Genomic DNA, 19,218 nt, shown 5'->3' with positions numbered 1-19,218 from the left:
GATTGACTATCCATTAGTGGGTTCTCCTGTGCTCTGGCTTATAGAGAACTTAGGGAGGGAAATTAAAGTGTTTCGAAAAATGTGAGGCTCTCCTGTTTATTCCTTTGTCTTTCTCTGTGGATAATTTAGGTAGTTTAAAATTTTGTGTCAAAAAGGAAATCTCTTAGCTACACACAAAGAAGAATCCAATTCACTATGGTTTATGCAAATAAAATTTTTTCTCAAGTACTAAAACTCTGGAAGTGAAAAACTATTCTTGTTATTTCAGTGGCTCAGTGTGGGGCCAGTGTCTGAGATCGTTTTGCTATTTCCCTCCATCACAAGAAAGCTGCCAGAGTTCTAGACATCAAGTACCTATCCAGGCAGAATGAAAGAAAGAAAGAAAGAAAGAAAGAAAGAAAGAGAGAGAGAGAGAGAAAAGAGAGACAGAAAGAAAGAAAAAGAAAGAAATCTTCAGTTTATATTAGAAAAGCAAAAATCTCAAGATCTTGTAGACTTCACTTAAGTTTCATTAGCTAGGTCTTTGTTGTATGATTCTTCTGGAGGCGTAAGACACTAGGAGCATCTATATTTGTTTTTAAAACCTCTAACTCTAGGAGCATCTATATTTGTTTTTAAAACCTCTAAAGACAGCAAGAGGGAAGGAGTTGGGGAATCATGTTAACTTCACCAACTTACAGTGTCCCCACAGAGTTTACTTTGACGAGGATTGTCCAGGAATCACTTTCTTGTGGTAAGAAAAAGCTTTTTAATGGAACAGCTCTCATTGTAATAACTTTTTGAAGAAGTATGTAAGGACTACACAACAAAATAAGGCAAGTTTTGCTGCTTACGTACATGAACTGTACTGTGATCTATACCATGTATGTGGCCCATTACAATTCCTGTTCACTCAGTGTGGTCTAGGCAAGACAAAAGACTGAACCCCCAGGAAAGTGGGGGCATTTCCTCACGGCCTCTTCACTGATAATATATCAGGTGACTATATCTGTTCTATAACTACTCAGGATTTGAAAGACAAAATGATCTCCATGTATTAAAATACTGCTCAAATTATTGCAATTCTGTCAATATCCCTTTAGACTTCTGCTTTGTTCCTCTGTTGACCTAATTCCTAACATTCAGGCAAACTCAAAGTCAAATGAATGGAGAACCACGAGAGAGAACATATTTCTAGAAATTAACCCTATGACTCTTCTCTTTTTCTACATTGCCACAAAATAGCTGTGTATTAAGATAGTTTTGCCCATCTGAACTGCTCTGCCTTGTTTATTACAGGGCAATCTGCTGGACTGATTCATTTTGATCAGCAAATATTTACATAAACGTAGACTGTGAAAACATCCCATTTCAGGTCCTAGAGATGGATAAAGTGGTGCTGATATCCTCCTTGTGTTTGCCCTCATGGAGCTTACATTCTATCAGGTAGAGACTGACAGTACGAAAGCAGACAACAGAAGATCCCAATTAGTGACTGGGCTATATAAAAAATGCAGGGAAGCAAGAGTAGTGCCCCGGTGTCTAGTTCAGAAAGCATGATTCCCAGAGGCTTCTTTGCTGTGGTAACTTCAAAGCCAAGATCTGTAAAGTAAGACTCCTATCCCAGATAATGGAGTTTAAAATAACACCAGGGAGAAAGAGCCACAGGGCAAAGGTCTTGAGCACACTGAAGTTTTCCTGTTCCAGCAACAAATAGAAACGAGGAGAGGTATTGTGAGTTCTTCATGGCTAAACTTCTCATTTTCTATAAATTCATCTTCTCCCTAATCTTATTGGAGTCTGTTATATCCAGATTAAAATATACATATCATACTGTCCTAGGTAGTTGAGGTTTTCTTCTCTCTGCCCAGATGCAGTGTTTCTGAGTGAGACTAGGATGAAGCTTGAGAACGTGACCTGGGTGGTGGGTAGAGCTCCACTGATGGAGTTCCATGGAAATCCCAAGGCTACAACTCAGTCTTGACAGTGTATCATCCCCATGTTCCATTGCTGTGTGGCTGATCTCTGATATTCCAGAGAACACAGATTCCATGCATTTTCTGTGTTGTAATACTCAAGGACTTAATTGCTACTACCCCGTGGTGCTTCTACTTGCCTTAAGTAAGCTTAATGCCCCTTCCTTTTAACATCTTGGATGTGATGATGGAGGATTTTAGTCTCCTAATGGCACTTTGAAAACTAAGCATCCATCTGTGGACTGGCTTGAGTCCCGATGAAGTTTACATCTGTCTATAGCAAACATAGAGAGCTGAGGCCAGTAAAAAAATTTATACAGTTATGCAACTTAAAAACAGCTTTTTAAAAATGAGTTAGGTCCTTTCTGATTTCCTTTTTGCATTAAAATGAACTCTCCTCCTAATGATATAGTACAAATGACATTTCTTTTGGGAGAAAATGGGCTGTTTCCAACCTTATTTCAGAGCCCATTTTGTTTTTCTCAAATGGGATTATACTGGGCCCTGGAATCCAAGGTTCTGGGAACCTGGAGTTGGCCAAAGCCCACTCATTCATGCCTTCAGAGCCTTATATAGTGTCCTTGCAGGAACCTTCTACCTGAGTATTGCCCATTCTCCTGTACTCCAGTTATTACAGATGAATTGCATATGCCTGGAAGAAGAGCTGACTTCAATGCTCTAGGTGCATTACTCATTCCACTGGGAAAACTAAGCATCATTACATCTAACACCTGCTTACATACTGATGAGGGTTTGTTCTTCTTGCTTTTGCATTTTTATCTATTGGAAATATATCTTATTCTGAAATGACATAAAACATTTGTTTAGATGTGTGCTTTACTCAAACAACTGTGAGGCTTTTTCCTGAGTTTCTTGGCAGTGTTATTTCCTGAGATAGTGGCTTAGGTGTTGTATCACTTATGCTTGCTTGATAAGGAAGCTAAAATACACTATTTCCACGTTTTCTGCCTCATCATGCATGAGTTTCTGAGCACTGATGGAACATGAGCTTGTTATGTAAGGACACTGGAGACCTTTGTGAGGGTGACGTGCTTAACACATGACTTACTTAAACTGAGTAGCTGTGTGGAGGAACATAGTGGGAAGACCCCTTCCTCTGTCGAGGGAAAGATACGGAGAAGAAGTGGGAAATCTGATGAACTTCCCATTCCTGAGGTTATAGAATTCTGCCACCATTAAATCTGTTGGCAGCCACGTTTGGAATTAATATCATGAATCTGAGGATCTGAGATCTTGGGATTAGAATTCAAGCTACTTCCATGCTCTTGGGTGATCACGAAGACCAGACCATTTAAATAGTCTGTGTTTGTTTATAAACCAGAGATAGCATGCTTTTCATCCCCTCCTTTGTCTTTTCATTTCTTTCTCTGATTGCCTTCAATGAACTTTGTGTTCTACATTGTTTCATACACCAGGGGTACAAAGATGAATGGGGTGAACCTTAGCATGCAAACAGGGGAAAACAGAAAAATTACAACGTGACCTCTGAGTATCACTTTAGGAGCATGCTTTTCCTAGAGGGGTGCTGAGAGATTGGAAAAAAACACTTGTGAAAATATTTTAAAAGGTACACAGTATAGTGGTGGTGGTAAAGAGAAAGGGCAGAGATGGCCTGAAAATCAGGGCACCAAGCCTCTGGAGTCCCACGACCACCTGGGGTACTTTGGGGAAAAACACATTTACTGGGAATTAATTTCCAATTTCATAGGCATCTTCTGAAATTTTGAATTGTTTTTGCTCAGTTTTAAATTGGTATGAGGAAATAGGAACTTTACGTGCTTAGGTGTATTTATTTTATTTATAGGAATCAAATTAAAAATCCCAACCGTAAAGGACTGTGGCAGTGAAAGTATTTTCACATTGTCCCCTGAAGAATTGCTTTTCCTTCAATTTACAAAGATGTTACGTGACTAGAGCTACAGCTACATTCTCATCTGGTCATTTTCTCCATGCTGGCGTTAGCTTTAGCCCAGTTTAAAATGAATATTCTTTCCAAGAGCTATGTACCGTGTTACCATTAACATGTAAAGATAACGCAGTGTGGTTTGTGGGTCTTCACACCTGTGTACACAGTAGGGCCAAATCACAGGAACTTGTGGTTTCTCGGGCTATAGGTTTCCAGGCAGAACTGGCTTCCTGTTCCTCTACATCCCAGGGAAGCAGGCTGAAAGACCACAGTGTTCAGCATCTGCGTGCTGCCTTTGAAGATTTCCCAAACCACCCCTCCCCTTATCCTTGGCCCACCTGAGGACTTGCTGGAGCGCCTCAGTCCTACACTGCCTTTCTCATAGATCTCATCTCCTTTTGGTCAAACACTGATCTTATCTAACACCAGACTTCGCAGATGCTCAGCTCCTAGCCTAATTAGGGGCTCGCAGGCCTCACAGGGAGAAAGCCAGGAAGCCTTGTGCGGAGTCTGGCTCTCTACCTCACTTTCTGTTTTATACCAGGCAAAACTTTGAACTCTCCGAGCTTCGTTTTCTTTAGTCATTGGCGGACATAGTGTTACACGTCTTGTGTTCTCAGAGGTGTGTTTGTCAAGATCAAAATGAGATAATTTGAGGGGCCATATGTTTGAAAAAAATACATAAAACATTATATAAACTTTAAATAGTGTTTAGTCACACTGCTTCATGATGGTATCCTCTAATACAGATGTGTACACAGACATGCAGATGCTTGTTGTACCTGCCTGTCTCCATGTACAATGGAAACCAAGATGGAGAACTGGGGTGTTTTCATGAGGCCACCTGATGTCTGTAAATCCTGTGTAGGAAACTGGATTCCGTACTCAGTGCTTCATGTTCCTTTCAGGAAAGAAAATGGGGAAAATGCTTGGTGACTTCTGTGCTGCTGTCCTAGGTCAGTGAGGGCGAACCTTTCAGAGCTTCCAGTGATACAAACAGAGCACCCAGGACGTGTGTCCTTCGTTCATCACTAGTACAGCTCAGTGTTAACTCCAGTTTCCTCGTCTGGTCTACCTAGTAAGCTGGGAGGTCAGAGTAGAGAGAAAAGACCCCATCTGCTGAATTTTGATTCTCTATAGGGTTCCTATCATCTCCAGGATTGATGGACCTAGAAAGCATATTTTCATGTTTTTTTTTTAAAGAAAATTCAGACTCAGTACATGACAAGATGACCATTACATCCCTTTTCTAGTCCATGTGCTGTATATTGCCATAGCAACAATACTACTGCAGGCACGTGACTTAAGAATTCTTCTTTTGTACTTCTATAATCTTTGGAGTGACTTTTATTTAGTTTTCTATACTTTAAGTTAGAAACACCTGATTAGCTTAGTAGGTTAATCTTTTTGAAGGTATGGTCTGGTTTGTATTTGTATTCTTCTCTTGAATCATCTGGGAAACTTCATTTGCTGAATGAACGTTATTTGAGTGAAATGCACACATCTGACTTACGTGTCTTTCTACCTTGTTTTCTCCGTTTTCCTTTCTATGTTCCTTCTGACTGCACAATGCTTCTTGCAGGCCCTTCTGGGAACATTTCTTTTACTAACATGAGAATAGTGTATTTTGCTGCATTTGCTAACAATTATTCATCTGATTCTTCCCGCACATGCTGTTGTCAGGAAGGGTCAGTTGGGCCAGTGAGCTACATTTTTGAAGTAGCTGATGGTACCCCAAACTGAGGGTTTGAGGAATGTGTCTCTGGTTGTAGCTAGGACATTGAATTATACTGTGGCCGTAAGCAACTGCATTGTCATCCATTAAATGAGGGCGGAGACCATTCCCTCTCCCTTTTTAAAAGATGTTATGAGGATGAATGAGGTAATGTCTGCGAGGCACCCTGGAAGAAAGGTACTAAACACGGAGTGTTCTGGTTTTCATCTGTGTTACCCATCGGTCTGTGCTCCTGCAAACAAGATGGCAAAATCGGAGAGCTGCAAGAGCTGGTGATTTGGACAGATGAATCTGAGCCCCTGTTTTGAGTACTACTAACTATCAGTTCTGTGCTGTGGGACTTCCTCTGCTTCATCTTTTCTGTGTACTAAGCATTGCAATAACAGCACTCATCCAGAATCAAAAGGGTGTGTGCAAAATTAATGAATTTGTTGTTGTAAAGTGGTTAGGCCCTTGGATAAAAAGCTTTGCAAAGCCACAAAATACTATTTCAATCCCAAGTTTCTGTTTCTATTTTATTCTTTCAAAAGAATATTCACTGAGCTTATCATTTCTCAGGATTTTTTAAATTACCCTTAACTCAGTCTTTTATATACAGCTGTATATTTTTATAGAATGTCTTTTTTTCACTCCCAAGAGGTTACTGTTTGAAATTTCTGTCATTTTTCTGTTTGTTTGCTTATACACTAATAATCAAACAAACAGTCTTTGGACAATAGTCTCAATTTTTATTATGCTTTTAGTGAGACATTTTTATAAGTTACAATCCTTTTGAAATATATTTATTACTTTATAAATGGCTCCCATCACACATTGCACCTGTGTGACTTGTATTAATTAGAATAATAATTCCAGGAGAAATGAATAGGCCATTTGTACCTTTGATTTCAATGGTGCTCCAAGTAAATTTAGTGTGTAGTATTTGAGAATTGGATTGTGAACGTCAGCTCAAATGCATACAGTGGAATGAGAATAGTTTGTTATCTTGTGTTTAGGAAGATTTCAGAATTTTACTGGATAAATGCCATTTCATTTATATTATTAAATATTAAATAAAAATATTAAATCAACTATAATACATTACATAGAAATAACACATAATTCACTGTACCAAATTTTCCTTCCATAAAAAGCCCTGAAAAGGCAAGTACTATCTGTACAACAGCAAATATGTTATTCAGAATTCTGAGTATTTTAAGTAATCAGAAATAGTTGAATACATATTTTAGTCCTGGTACCATGGGTACCACTATATAATTACCGCTCCTATGGGTACCACTAATCCACTATATAATTCCCGCTCCCATATGCCCACATTTCAATGGAATGCTGGAGACAATAGGACAGATACCTGGATCATGCCAATATTGATCTATCAACTTCTAAGGCAAGCAGAGAATTAGTCAAAATTGCAGTATTAATGGCTGCAGTTTGTTGAAGATAAATTCCACTTCATCTAGGTAGATACAGACTCATTCTGTATTTTCCAGGAAAATATCACTATTTTAAAATTGTATCTCTGGGGGCTGGGGATTTAGCTCAGCGGCATAAGCGCCTGTCTTGCAAGCAGGCAGTCGTGAGTTCAATCCCCGGTACCGATAAAAACAAAAACAAAAAAAAAAAAAAAAAAAAAAAAAAGTTTAAAATTGTATCTCTGACTACAACGATACATATGAATATTCTATTGATCATCTAAATGAAATTCACCATATTACAGAAAAGAAAACTGAAATATTGAAATAACATGAGGTTAAGTGATTATCCAAGGTCACATGACTGTCAGTAACAGGACTATGGCCTGAATATCCTGCTTTCTGGTTAGTAGTGGGGGCAATAAGGTTAAAGTTCAGATGTGACCAGGACCTGTTTCAGGAAATGACCATGTTGTACAGGAGGCAGACAGAGACCAGGCCCTCAAGAGTATAGAGCCTTGTTCTATCGTGAAATAATGATTGGTCGTCTGCTTCTTCAGTTGTCTCAACTTTTTAAATTTAGAGATTTTTTAAAAATCTTTTTATCGGTACCAGGGATCGAACTTACAACTGCCTGCTTGCAAGGCAGGTGCTTATGCCGCTGAGCTAAATTCCCAGCCCCTAAATTTAGAGACTTTACTGATTAATTTCTAGTTGGTAGTAATACTGGAATTATGACTGTATGAATGAAACTGAACTAGAAAATTGATATCAGAGACAACGTTTAATTCATTTCATATATATATTGATATATTTTAAAAACTTTTAAAAAGAAATAGTTGCAAAGACTGATACAACTCATGTAGTTAATATTCCTTGAGTTGATTTCTTAGCAGAAGAACATAGTATTTTATTATAAAATTTGGTTATAAGAAGTTAGATTTATAATCTGTAGAAGTTTCCATAACTACTAAGCTATATCCGTTAACTTTTGTGTCCAAGATATTCAGTGAGATGCTGAGAGGGCACTAATGGTAAAACCACTGCATCTACCCAAATCAAACATGGGTGATACCATTAAGAATGTTATTTTTTTACAGTTACCCTGAGTTCTTTCATATCCTCAAGCCATAGTACTTAAAACTAGAGGGAACTGTAGTGGTTTTCTATTGAATATCAGTTCAGTTTACAATTGAAAAATCTTAAACTTTCTATCTGACAACTTGGGCTTATTCCTATAAGAATATATATAATACCTATAACATATAAAGATACGTACATATTTTCAAGTAACAGTGTTAAAGAGAGATCATCTTCTTCCTTCATGAGTTACACAACTGTATTGCATTCTAGATACAGATCTTTGTATTTGGTATCTTCTCTCTGAATGCTTCTTATCTTTCATTGCTGCCATTTGGGTGAAGATTTTGGCTAATAGAAGAATATTAATATTAATAGAAGAATATGCAAAGGTCACTAATCTGTTTTATTTGAAAATAAAATATGTAGTGGTCACTGATCTGTTTTGTTACATGAAGTAAATCAGAAATGTTTTCTGGAGTTTTTCCTTAAGTATCTTCCACAAAAGCACTAACACCAAGGGCCAGGGATTTGGCTCAGTGGTGTAAATGCCTGCCTAATGAGTATGAGGTTGTGAGTTCGATACTCTGTACCAAGGGGTGGGGGGGAAGCACTAACATTAAAAATGTTGGTGTACGAATACACATTTTGGTTGGAAATATTCCTCTGTAATATTTAATTAAGCATGAATTGCTTGGGGTGTTTTTGTCTAGGGTAAGAGGATCAACAATATGCTCCTAGGTAATTCATATGTGCAAAGGAAATAAAGCTTTAGTATTTTATTTTTTTAAAGGGCAAAAAAACATAGAAAAATCAAAGGACAGTCAAGCAAATGAACAAAAAAAGCAACAACAAAAGCCAAAAAACACTTAACAGCATCAAAAATAACAACAATAACAACAAAAACAATAGTGATACACAATGATAAGAATTTAACAATAGTTGTTACATTGTATAGTGTTGGAAATAGTTGTTCAGATTACCAGATACAGGCTTGCAGAATTCATCAAACAATATAATTTCCTTTTGAGTAGTTTCTTTCCTTTTCATATAAATTTTTGGATCTTACTTACTTTCAGTTTCTTACATCAGTGAGACAATATGGTGTTTTCACATGTGACTCTGATTTATTTCACTTTTCAGTATAGTTTCTGGTTGCATCCATTTACCTATAAAAGCCTTGAGTTCATCTTTTTTTATAGCTGAGTACTATACCATTGCATAAAAATACCACATCTTTTTTTTTTAATCTATTCCTCAGTTAATGGGCATTTGGGTTGTTTCCAATATCTGGTATTACAAATTGTGCATCTATAAACATGGGTGCACATATATCACTGTGGTATGATGTTTTCAAGTCTTCTGGGAAAATACTCAGAAGAGGGCTATCTCAGTCAAAAAGAATCTCTAACTCTGGTTTTTTGAGAAATCTCCACATTGGTTTCCACAGTGGTTGCATCAATCTGCACTCCTACCAACAATGTAGTAGGGTTCCTTTTTCCCCAAAACCTCTCCAGCATTTGTTATTGGTTGGTTTCTTGATGTTAGCCATTTTTTCTGGAGTGAGATGATATCTCAGTGTTGTTTTAATTTACATTTCTTGAATAAACAATGATGTTGAACACTTTCTATATATTTGTTTGCCATTTGAATTTCTTCATCTGAGAAGTGTATGTTCATCTCAGATGCCCATTTTTGAATTGGGTGTTTGAAATTGAGAGTCCTGAGCTTTTTCAATTCATTATACATTCTAGATAAAAGTTTTTTGTCTAAGGCACAATAGGCAAAAATCTTTTTCCAATCTGTGGGTTTTCTTTTTCACTCTGTTGGTGATTTCTTTGGATGTGCAAAAATGTTTAATAAAGTGAGATTGCATTTGTTGATTCTTTGAAGTGCTCCCATGCATTCTGGTTTTTGTTCATGAACTCTCTGTCTATCCCATGTCCTTGAGATTTCTACCTACCTCATTTTCAGTAGATTCAGTGTTTCTGTCTTAATATTTAGATCTTTGATCCATTTTGACTATAGTTTAGTGTATGGTGATAGGCATGAGTTTAGTTTAAGTCTTTGGCATGTGGAAAGCCAATTTTTCCAGCACCACTTATTCGAGAGGCTTTCTTCAACTTGTTTGGCCCCTTTGTCAAAGATAAGGTGGTTGAATGTATCTGTGATTGAGTTCTCTTCCACTGATCCTCATGTCTGTTTACTTCCCAGTACCATGTTGATTTTATTAGCACCTTTGTGGTATAATTTCAGGTCAGGGATTGTGATGCTTCTTGCCTTGTCTTTGTTGCCCAGATTTGCCTTTGCTATTCCAGGTCTCTTACAGTTCCAGGTGAATTTTAGGAGTGTTTTTTCTAGATCTGTGAGGTATGTTAGTGGTATTTGATCAGAATTGCATTAAATCTGTATAACAGTTGTGGAGGATGGCCATTTTCACAACCTAAGCTCTTCCTGTCCATGAGCAAGGGATTTTTTCATTTTTTGATATTCTCTTTGATTTTTTTTAGAGTACAGTAATTTTCAGTATATAAATATTTTACTTCTTTTTGTTAGATTGATTCCTGAGTATTTTATTTTTTGGATGTTATTGTGAAGGGTGTGGTTTCCCTAATTTCTCTCTCGGTAAGTTTGTTGTTTGTGTACAGGAATGCTATTGACTTTTGAATGTTTTCTGCCCAGTTACACTCCTGAATTTATTTATTAAATTTAGAAATCTTTTGGTAGGGGTTTTGGGGTCTTCTATGTAGAGTATCATGTCATCTGCAAATGGTGATAATTTAACTTCTTCCTTTCCTATCCTTATTCCTTTTATTTCTCTCTCTTGTCTAATTGATGTGATTTCCAGAACTATATTGAATAGGAATGGTGATAGTGGACATTTTTGTCTTGTTCCTGATTTTAGAGTGAAAGCTTTCAGTTTTTGTCCATTTAGTAGGATGTTGGCTGTTGGTTTGTCATAAATGGCTTTTATCAGGTTAAGGTAAAGACCCACCTATTCTGATTTTCTCTAGGGTTTTAATCATGAATGAGTGTTGGATTTTATCTACTGACATGATCATGTGATTTTTCTTTTTGGCTCTGTTAATATGGTTTATTACGCTTATTAATTTGTATATGTTGAACCATTCCATACATCTCACTTAGTCATGGCATACAGCCTTCTTGATAATTTGCTGCATCCCATTTGCTAGTATTTTATTGAGGACTTTTGCATCTATGTTCATTAGGGAGATTGGTTTGTATTCTCTTTTTTGGTTGAGTCTTTGGTTGAGTTTTGGTACAAGGGTAATACTTGCATTCAGGAATGAGTTAGGGAGAATTGCTGGCCTTTTAACTTCTTTAAAGAGTTTGAGCAGTATTAGTATTAAATCTCTAAATTTTTTGTAGAATTCAGCTGTGATTCTAGCAGGACCTGGGCTTTTCTTTGCTGGTAAGCTTTTAATTACATATTCAATTTCACTAACTGATATTGGGCTATTCAGAATTTTGGTGTCTTCTTGATCCGGTTTTGGTAGTTTATAAGTTTCTAGGAATCTGTCCATTTCTTCTGTGTTTTCCATCCTATGAGAGTATAGATTTTCTTTTCTTTTCTTTCTTTCTTTCTTTTTTTTTTTTTTTGTCTTTTTCTTTTTTATCGGTACCGGGGATCAAACTCATGACTGCTTGCTTGCAAGGCAGGTGCTTATGCCGCTGAGCTAAATCCCTAGCCCTGAGAGTATAGATTTTCAAAATAGGTTATTGATGATCTTCTGAATTTCCACTGGATCTGTACTGATTTCACCCTTTTTATTCCTTATTGCATGAATTTGAGGTTTTTCTTTCCTCTTTTTGATAAGATTAGCTAGAGGCTTATGGAACCAACTCTTTGATTCATTAATTCTTTGTTTTGTTTTTTTAGTCTCATTTGTACTGATTTCTGCTCCAATCTTTATAATTTCCTCCCCTCTTTGGGCTTTGGGCTTGACCTAATCTTCTTTTTTTAGAAGTTTGAGGTGCAGTATTAGGTTATTTGTGTTCATTCCATTTTCCTGATGTGGGAGTTCACCACCATAAATTTCTCTCTGAGGACTACTTTCATTGTGTCCTACAGCTTCCAGTAAGTTAATATTTGTATTTTGTTCAATGGCATATATTGTTTAATTTCTTCTTTAATTTCTTCTGTGGTCCACTGATTAGAAGAGTACCATTTAATTTCCATATTTTATGGAGTTTTTGTGATTGCTTTTGTTATTAATTTCCTATTTTATTTTGCTATGGTCAGATAACATACATGGCACAATTTCAGTTGCTTTGCATTTACTTAAGCATGTTCTGTGGGCTAGTGTATGGTATATTTTAGAGAACAACCCATGTGCAGCTGAGAAGAATGTGAATTCTATTGTTGAGTGGAACACTCAGTACACATGTACTAGGTCCATTTGTTCACAAATTTGATTAAGTTCTGCTATTTCTTTGCTGATTTTTTGTCTAGTTGATCTGCCTTTTTGTGAAAATGGGGTATTTAAGGTCCCCTGTTATAACTGTATTATTGCTCATTTGATTTTTCATGTCTATTAAGATTTGTCTTACATAGTAGGGTGCTCCCACATTTGATGATTATATATTTATGATTATAATCTCTTCCTCTTGAAGTTTTCCTGTAACAAATATGTAGTGACTTTCTTTATCTCTTTTGATCATTCTTGGTTTGAAGTTCACATTGTCTGCAAACAGAATAGCTACCCCTGCTTTTTTCTGGGTTTCTGTCACAAGGAGTATTGTTTTCCAGTTTTTTACTTTTATACTATGAATTTCCTTTTGAGTTAAATGTGTTTCTTGTATATAGCATATTGTTGGATTTTGTTTCTTTCTTTTTTTTTTTTTTTACCAGTACCGGGGATCGAACTCACAACTGCCTGCTTGCAAGGCATGTGCTTATGCTGCTGAGCTAAATCCCCAGCGCTGGATTTTGTTTCTTAATCCACTCTGTCAGTCTGGTTTTTTTATTGATGAGTTAAGGCTGTTTACATTGATGGCTATAACTGACATGTTTTTTGTCATGTTATCTTTCTGCTTTTGGTTCTCTACTTTTTCTCTCTGTTTAAGGACTTACCTTACTTGGTGGTTTCTTTCTGCTGTTGTTCTTGGAATTGCAGTCATCTTTATCTCTTTCTAGAATATCTTTTAGTACTTTTTGTAGTGTTGGTTTAGCGGTAATGAATTTCTTCAGTTGTTCTTTGTCATGGAAGTATTTTATTTTCTCCACTGATTTTGAAAGATAGTTTTGCATGTACAACAATCTGGGTAGGAAGTTGTTTTCAGGACTTGAAATACTGTACTCCAAGCTCTTCTTTATTTGAGGGTTTGTGTTGAGAAGTCTGCTGTGATTCTGATAACACTTCCTTTGTACCTGATCTGTTTCTTTTCTCTGACAGCTTTTAGTATTCTGCTCTTGTGTTGAATTTCTGGGATCCTAATTTTTATGTTTGGGTGAAGATTTATTTTGCTTATGGCTAATTGGAGTTCTATATACCACACTTATCTGTATATCAGATTCTTTTCCCATGCTTGGAAAATTTTCTACTATTATCATGTTAAGTAATCTTATGTCATTTGTGTTGACTCCTGTTATTTTGTTGACACCTATAAGTCTTATATTATCTCTCTTCATGTCATTTTTTTTTTGTCTTTATCGTTTTTATCGGTACCAGGGATAGAACTCATGACTGCATGCTTACAAGGCAGGGGCTTATGCTGCTGAGCTAAATCCCCAGCCCTTCTTCATGTCATCTTGAAGCTGTTGAATTGTTTCCGGTTCCATGTTATTTTTAAGAGATCTTTCCTTTCATGATCATTAGCTTCCATCCTGTCTTCAAGATCTGAGAGTCTATCTTCAGCTTCATTCAAGCAGTTTGCCAGCTTTCAGTGGAATTTTTAATTTCCTGAATATTTCTTTCAGTCTGTTTCATGCATTCTAATTCTTTCTTATATTGATCATTCAAGGTTTCCATCATTTTCTTATGTTCCTTTATTTTTTTTAATCTATGTCTTCTTTACATATATTCCACATTTCTTTCAGAATGTTTGTCATTTCTTTTTTTGCCTGAGATTATTTATGATCTGATTTCTTCTGTAGTTTCATAAAGTTATTTATTTACTTCAGTTGCTACCATTTCAGATAGTTCAGTTGCAGGATTTCCAATGCCTTCCATTTGTGTCTCCTTGGTTTGTTCTTGGGTTTGATGTCTGAGTGTGCATCTTACTGTTTTGTTTCATTATTTTTCTCTGGGATTTGTTTGGCTGGTTGGACACTCTCCTGATGGATCACACTGGGATGCTGGGCTAGGCAGAACTCAGATCCCCTGAGATCCACATGACTAGCTGGGGTGCACCCCCAGAGCACAGCACCAGAGCCTTGTACCTAGCTGGGTAGAGCCTGGAAACTCTCGGACCTGTGTAGCTAGCCAGGTCACGCCCTAGAGTATGGCACCAGGGCCTTGTTCCTGGCTGGGCAGAGCTCACAACCTCCAGGTCCTGTGTGACTACCCTGGTCACTCCCATATGGATGGTTCCAGGGTTCTGAGCTGGGCTTGGTACCTCCTGGAACCTGTATGGCTGGCCAGGTCCTCCCCAATGAATTGCACTGGGACACTGGGCTGGATAGATCTTGGATCCTCTGGGATCCACATGACTAGCTAGGGTGCACCTTTGGAGAATAGCACTGGATCCTTGTGCCTGGCTGGGTGGAGTTTGGAAACACTGGGCCCCATGTGTCTAGCTGGGACATACCTTCAGAGTATGGCACTGGGGCCTTGTGCCTAACTTTAGTATTTTCTATAAACTACTTTTTTCTTAGGAACACATACCTTGATAGCACTCATGAAATTTATACTTGTCATTTAAAAATGCCTCAATCTCTAGCTTAAATGGCTTCCTTTTAATCCAATTACCAATCAGTGTTCAACTTTTGTTTAAACAATCTCCTACACTGCTCTGAGAAAATGTTCTGACTTTGAGAGCTCTGCCCCTTCATTATCTTTTCTACAAGGTGGCACTAGACTGAGTGTTTGTCTGTATGCAGTGGGGAATGGAGGGCACACCCTTGTACTAATTGCTTTGGAGTGGCTGGACTATCCACTACTGAGCTGACACGAGCAGGCTGATGGGTACTAAGTGTAGATGGTGGCCTCAGTTATTTATAGCTGGGGTCTGTGCACCCTGCAGCCTCTGTTGCCCCATTCCAGCACTAGCAGGTTCTCCTGGCACCCTCCTGTCACTCTAACCCTAATGGCAGGAGAAAGCACTTCTTTTCAACATGCTCTGACTCAGAGACAGTGATCCAAGCCTCCACTCACTGTCCCCACTATGTTGAATGATGTGTCCAGGGAAAGCTGCAAGGCCTCCAGGACCATTAGCATTCTACCAACCCCGATAAACAGTCAGGCTTCCTGTTAAACAGATTCCCATTTGCATAGCTGTCTTCTCTCTCTCCCTCAAAGCTTGGCCTTCAGGCTTGTGGGACTGCATTTCTTTCACTTCTCTGTCCCAGTATTTGATATTTATTTGATTTTTCTCGATTATAAGTCATAACCTTTTTTGTTTGATTTTATTTTCATGGTTCAATTCTAAAGGCCAGCTGTGTGCAGGGAGAGAAACCAAGTAACACAAACTACAAGACATTTCCAGACCCACATATTTGCTTTGTATTTTGTACTCATATAAAGTTTCTTTTTCTCCTTTCCTTCTTCCTTTCTTTCTTCCTCCTCCCTTTCCTCCCATTCCAGTTCTTTTCACATCCTGTTTTCTCCTTCTACTTCCTCCCCTTTAGGTCTATTTCTTCCTTTTCCTCTTCTTCTCATCCTGCACCACTTCTTCTTCTCTTCCACCTCCTTCTACTTCTCTTCTACCGCTACCTACTCTATTCCTTTTTCTCTTTCTTTCTCTTTCCCCCCCTCTTTCTCTGCTAGAAGTCTGTGCAAATCAGCTGGTGGTTTTCATATAGTCGTCTACTTTTAAAGTAGGGAAAGAAAAACAGAAAACCAGTTTTTATTTCCCCAGAATCATAAAGGAATAATTAGCAGTTTTTATTATCTTGGATAAAATTAACATCCCAAGTGATATTAATGCTATTTAAAACATCAGACTGTGAAGAAGTTGTATCAACAATAGATGACTTTAATTCAAAGAATGCACCCAGTACATTGATAAAGCTGCTTCTGATGTGGGTTCTAAGATCAAAGGGACTGGAGAGGACCTCAGCAAATATGAAGAAATTATTCTTATTTAGAGGGTATAAAATAATTCATGTTCTTTATCAGCTAATGAGATCTTTTGGGATATATTCTTAAACTTTTCATACATTGAAGACACACATATAAATATACATAGTACAATGGTATCCTGCACTGTGCACACCCATGGAACCAGGTCCCAAATCAAGAGATCAAACAGCAATAGTACCAGAAGTCTGTTGTCTGCTCCCTTCTACACACTCCAGTCCAAGGGTAATCGTACCTGATCTCTAACATCAGCTATCAGTTTGATCTTTGTAAAAACCTGATTAGGAGAGGACAATGAAATATGTAGTACTCTTCTGTGTCTTTTTTGGGCTTAATATCTTGTTTGTGTGCGTTGTCCACTTTCCTGTGAGTAGTTGTGGTCCATATATTCTCACTGGCATATAAAGCTGCTCCCATTATTTATAGAGGTCCTTTTTTCCATCCTTACTGCAAGCCAGAAAGTTTATATTTATAATCTCATAGAAAAGTTATTGGAATTCTAGCATATTAATTCCAATCTACCACTTCTAGTGCAACCCATGATGAGGATAAAGATATATTTATAGTTATGGGAGGCCAAGGGGTCTTGAAGAGTTCAGCCCAGATGAAGGTTCATGGAAAAAAGGCTTCTATCCAGGGCCTAACCTACATTTTATTAATTCACAAAGAAGGCAATGGCTAGAAGATGAATGACTGGGAGAATGGCCAAAATTATGTGAGTGCTGTGAGCTGGGCTAGCTCAGAGATCAAAAGGTGCTTCTGCAACATGCACAGAGCATGGTATTGAAGAAGACCAATCTACATAACACAGTTGAGTTAGCATTTAATGTTTATGAGGTTGATGCTTCAGTTTCTGATGTGGAAACTTTTATGCCCTGTGAAGATAACGCCTCTAAGGTTCGAACTCAGTCAACATCCCTGGAGCTTTGGCTCTGTATCCCACGGGGCTGAACCATTTAGAGAGACACTGAGGCAAGGAAACAGTGACTATCACCTGGCTTCAAATATTATGCATCAGTACTTCAGTTAACTATATTTAGATTGCTTAGAGCCAATTGAAGGGAAAAGGAAATAGCTTAGCCAGCTCTGTACATACCAGTACATGGAGATAGGGCCAGGTTTAGCCAAAGTGGAGGTAATTGCCTTTTTTTTGCACGGAGCACATACTTAGTCATCTCCAAATTACTTCAATGGACAAAGGGAAATCTGGACTGGAAACATATATTTGTAATTAGTTTTTTTGATTAGAAGAGGTTAAGAAGGAAGAGAAAGAAAGCAAAGGATTTAGGACAAAGCTCATGCAAAATTTGAAAGTTAAGTCTTTGAGAAAGTCTTGCAATTTCTTATTGCATGTAAAATACCAGAAAGGGAATGACTTCAAAATAATCAGCCCACAATATCAGCAGTCTTGTCTCTATGTTTAAAGCAGTGATGGAAACTGAGAAATTTGGTCTTTGTTTTTTTTGATCCCTTTGAAAAAACTATTTCTTGTATATGACTGAACTTTCCAGTTGCATACAGAGCTTTCCTAGGTCCAAGCACTGTTCCCTGCTAAAGTTGTTATTTGGTGGCTTTTTTTTTTGCTTCCGGTGCTGAGGATCTTACCCGGGCCTTGTACGTGATAGGCAAGTGTCTACCACTGACCTTCACCTCCAGAGGAATAAGATGAACACAATGCAAGGTGTGGATCTTGCATGCTAAGACCAAACAGTTTCCATAGAAACTCCAGGATGAGACTCTGTGGTACCTCCTGACCTAATCATTCTGTTTATTTCCTCCTCCTCTCTTTCTGTGATTTCTATGGTATCTACCTCAGCTAACTCTTCACCCACAGTGAAACTCCACTGGGCTGCTGTCAGGCCATAAGGTGTACTGTTCTGCTTTCTGCTTTTTCTTGAGCTGGTATTCCCAAGCTCCTGGACTGATATGTGGACAGAATTTCCCTCTATGATATCTTCTGAATTGGCTGAGGTTGTTTTGGTGTTGGCTGAAGAAATAAGGTTAGCAAGATTAATGACCTCTCCCGAGGCGAAGATGAATGGAATAGCCACAGTCATGGAGTTGGTCACACGGGTGGCTCTCTTGGAGTTAGCAGTGACCTGACTATTCATTGCTTCCTGGAGGATGACCAAAATCTTGGGGATGTTTTTCTCCAGGGCTATATCAAAGTCTGACTTATCAAACTTGCTGAAAGCATGAACATCAGCTCCATACTTAATAAGCAACTCTACAGCATCCTGTTGATGGTGCTCTGTGGCTCTGTGCCAAGCTGTCATCTTCAGCATGTCCTTGGCATTCACAGCTGCACTATTCCTAACAAGCAGCTCAGTAAAACACACGCGTTCACTGGCCGCGGCCATGTGCAGAGGGGTGCTGTCCACTTTAGTGTGAGCATCCCTGCTAATGACTGTGTGCAAAGCAACACTTCTGCAGTGGAGTAGTGACCGTGGTACTGGATTGCAAGGTGCAGTGGAGATGTTCCAAACCAGTCTGTGGTGAATGGGGCACCAATTGCCATAAGGGTCCTCACTTCATCATCTGGGCCTTTTCTTGCTGCTTCTAGGGACTTCTTCCCCAATCCACCAGAGACATCTTCATGCATAGGAACAGGTTTTTACGTGGCTCCTCGTCCAGGAAGCTGTCACTGAGCCAGCTGGTTTGGTCCCTGTTTCCTTCTCTAGTTAAAACTCCCTGTCAGTGATGGTTACATTTTGGCCTTTTCATGTATGCATATTTTGGTGGCCTTTACCTCCTACACAACTATATTTACTATAGCTGAGCTATCTCTCCTTTGTATTTTATTAATTTAGGGATCTTGCTTTAATACGTTGGTTATTATCATCTACTG

The 19,218-nt window shown here is 38.1% G+C and overlaps 1 pseudogene; it reads right to left on the bottom strand.

Moving 5' to 3' along the window:
• Positions 1–18,067: 18,067 nt before the first annotated feature.
• Positions 18,068–18,972, bottom strand: LOC100732126 (GA-binding protein subunit beta-2-like; annotated as a pseudogene).
• Between the last annotated feature and the right edge of the window lie 246 nt (positions 18,973–19,218).

Source organism: Cavia porcellus, unplaced genomic scaffold (genome assembly GCF_034190915.1).
Source record: "Cavia porcellus strain 051 isolate PalLab524CR breed Dunkin Hartley unplaced genomic scaffold, mCavPor4.1 scaffold_20, whole genome shotgun sequence".
Taxonomy (NCBI): Eukaryota; Metazoa; Chordata; class Mammalia; order Rodentia; family Caviidae; genus Cavia; species Cavia porcellus.
Note: the sequence above shows the minus strand (reverse complement) of the source record. Positions and strands in the feature narration are given on the sequence as shown.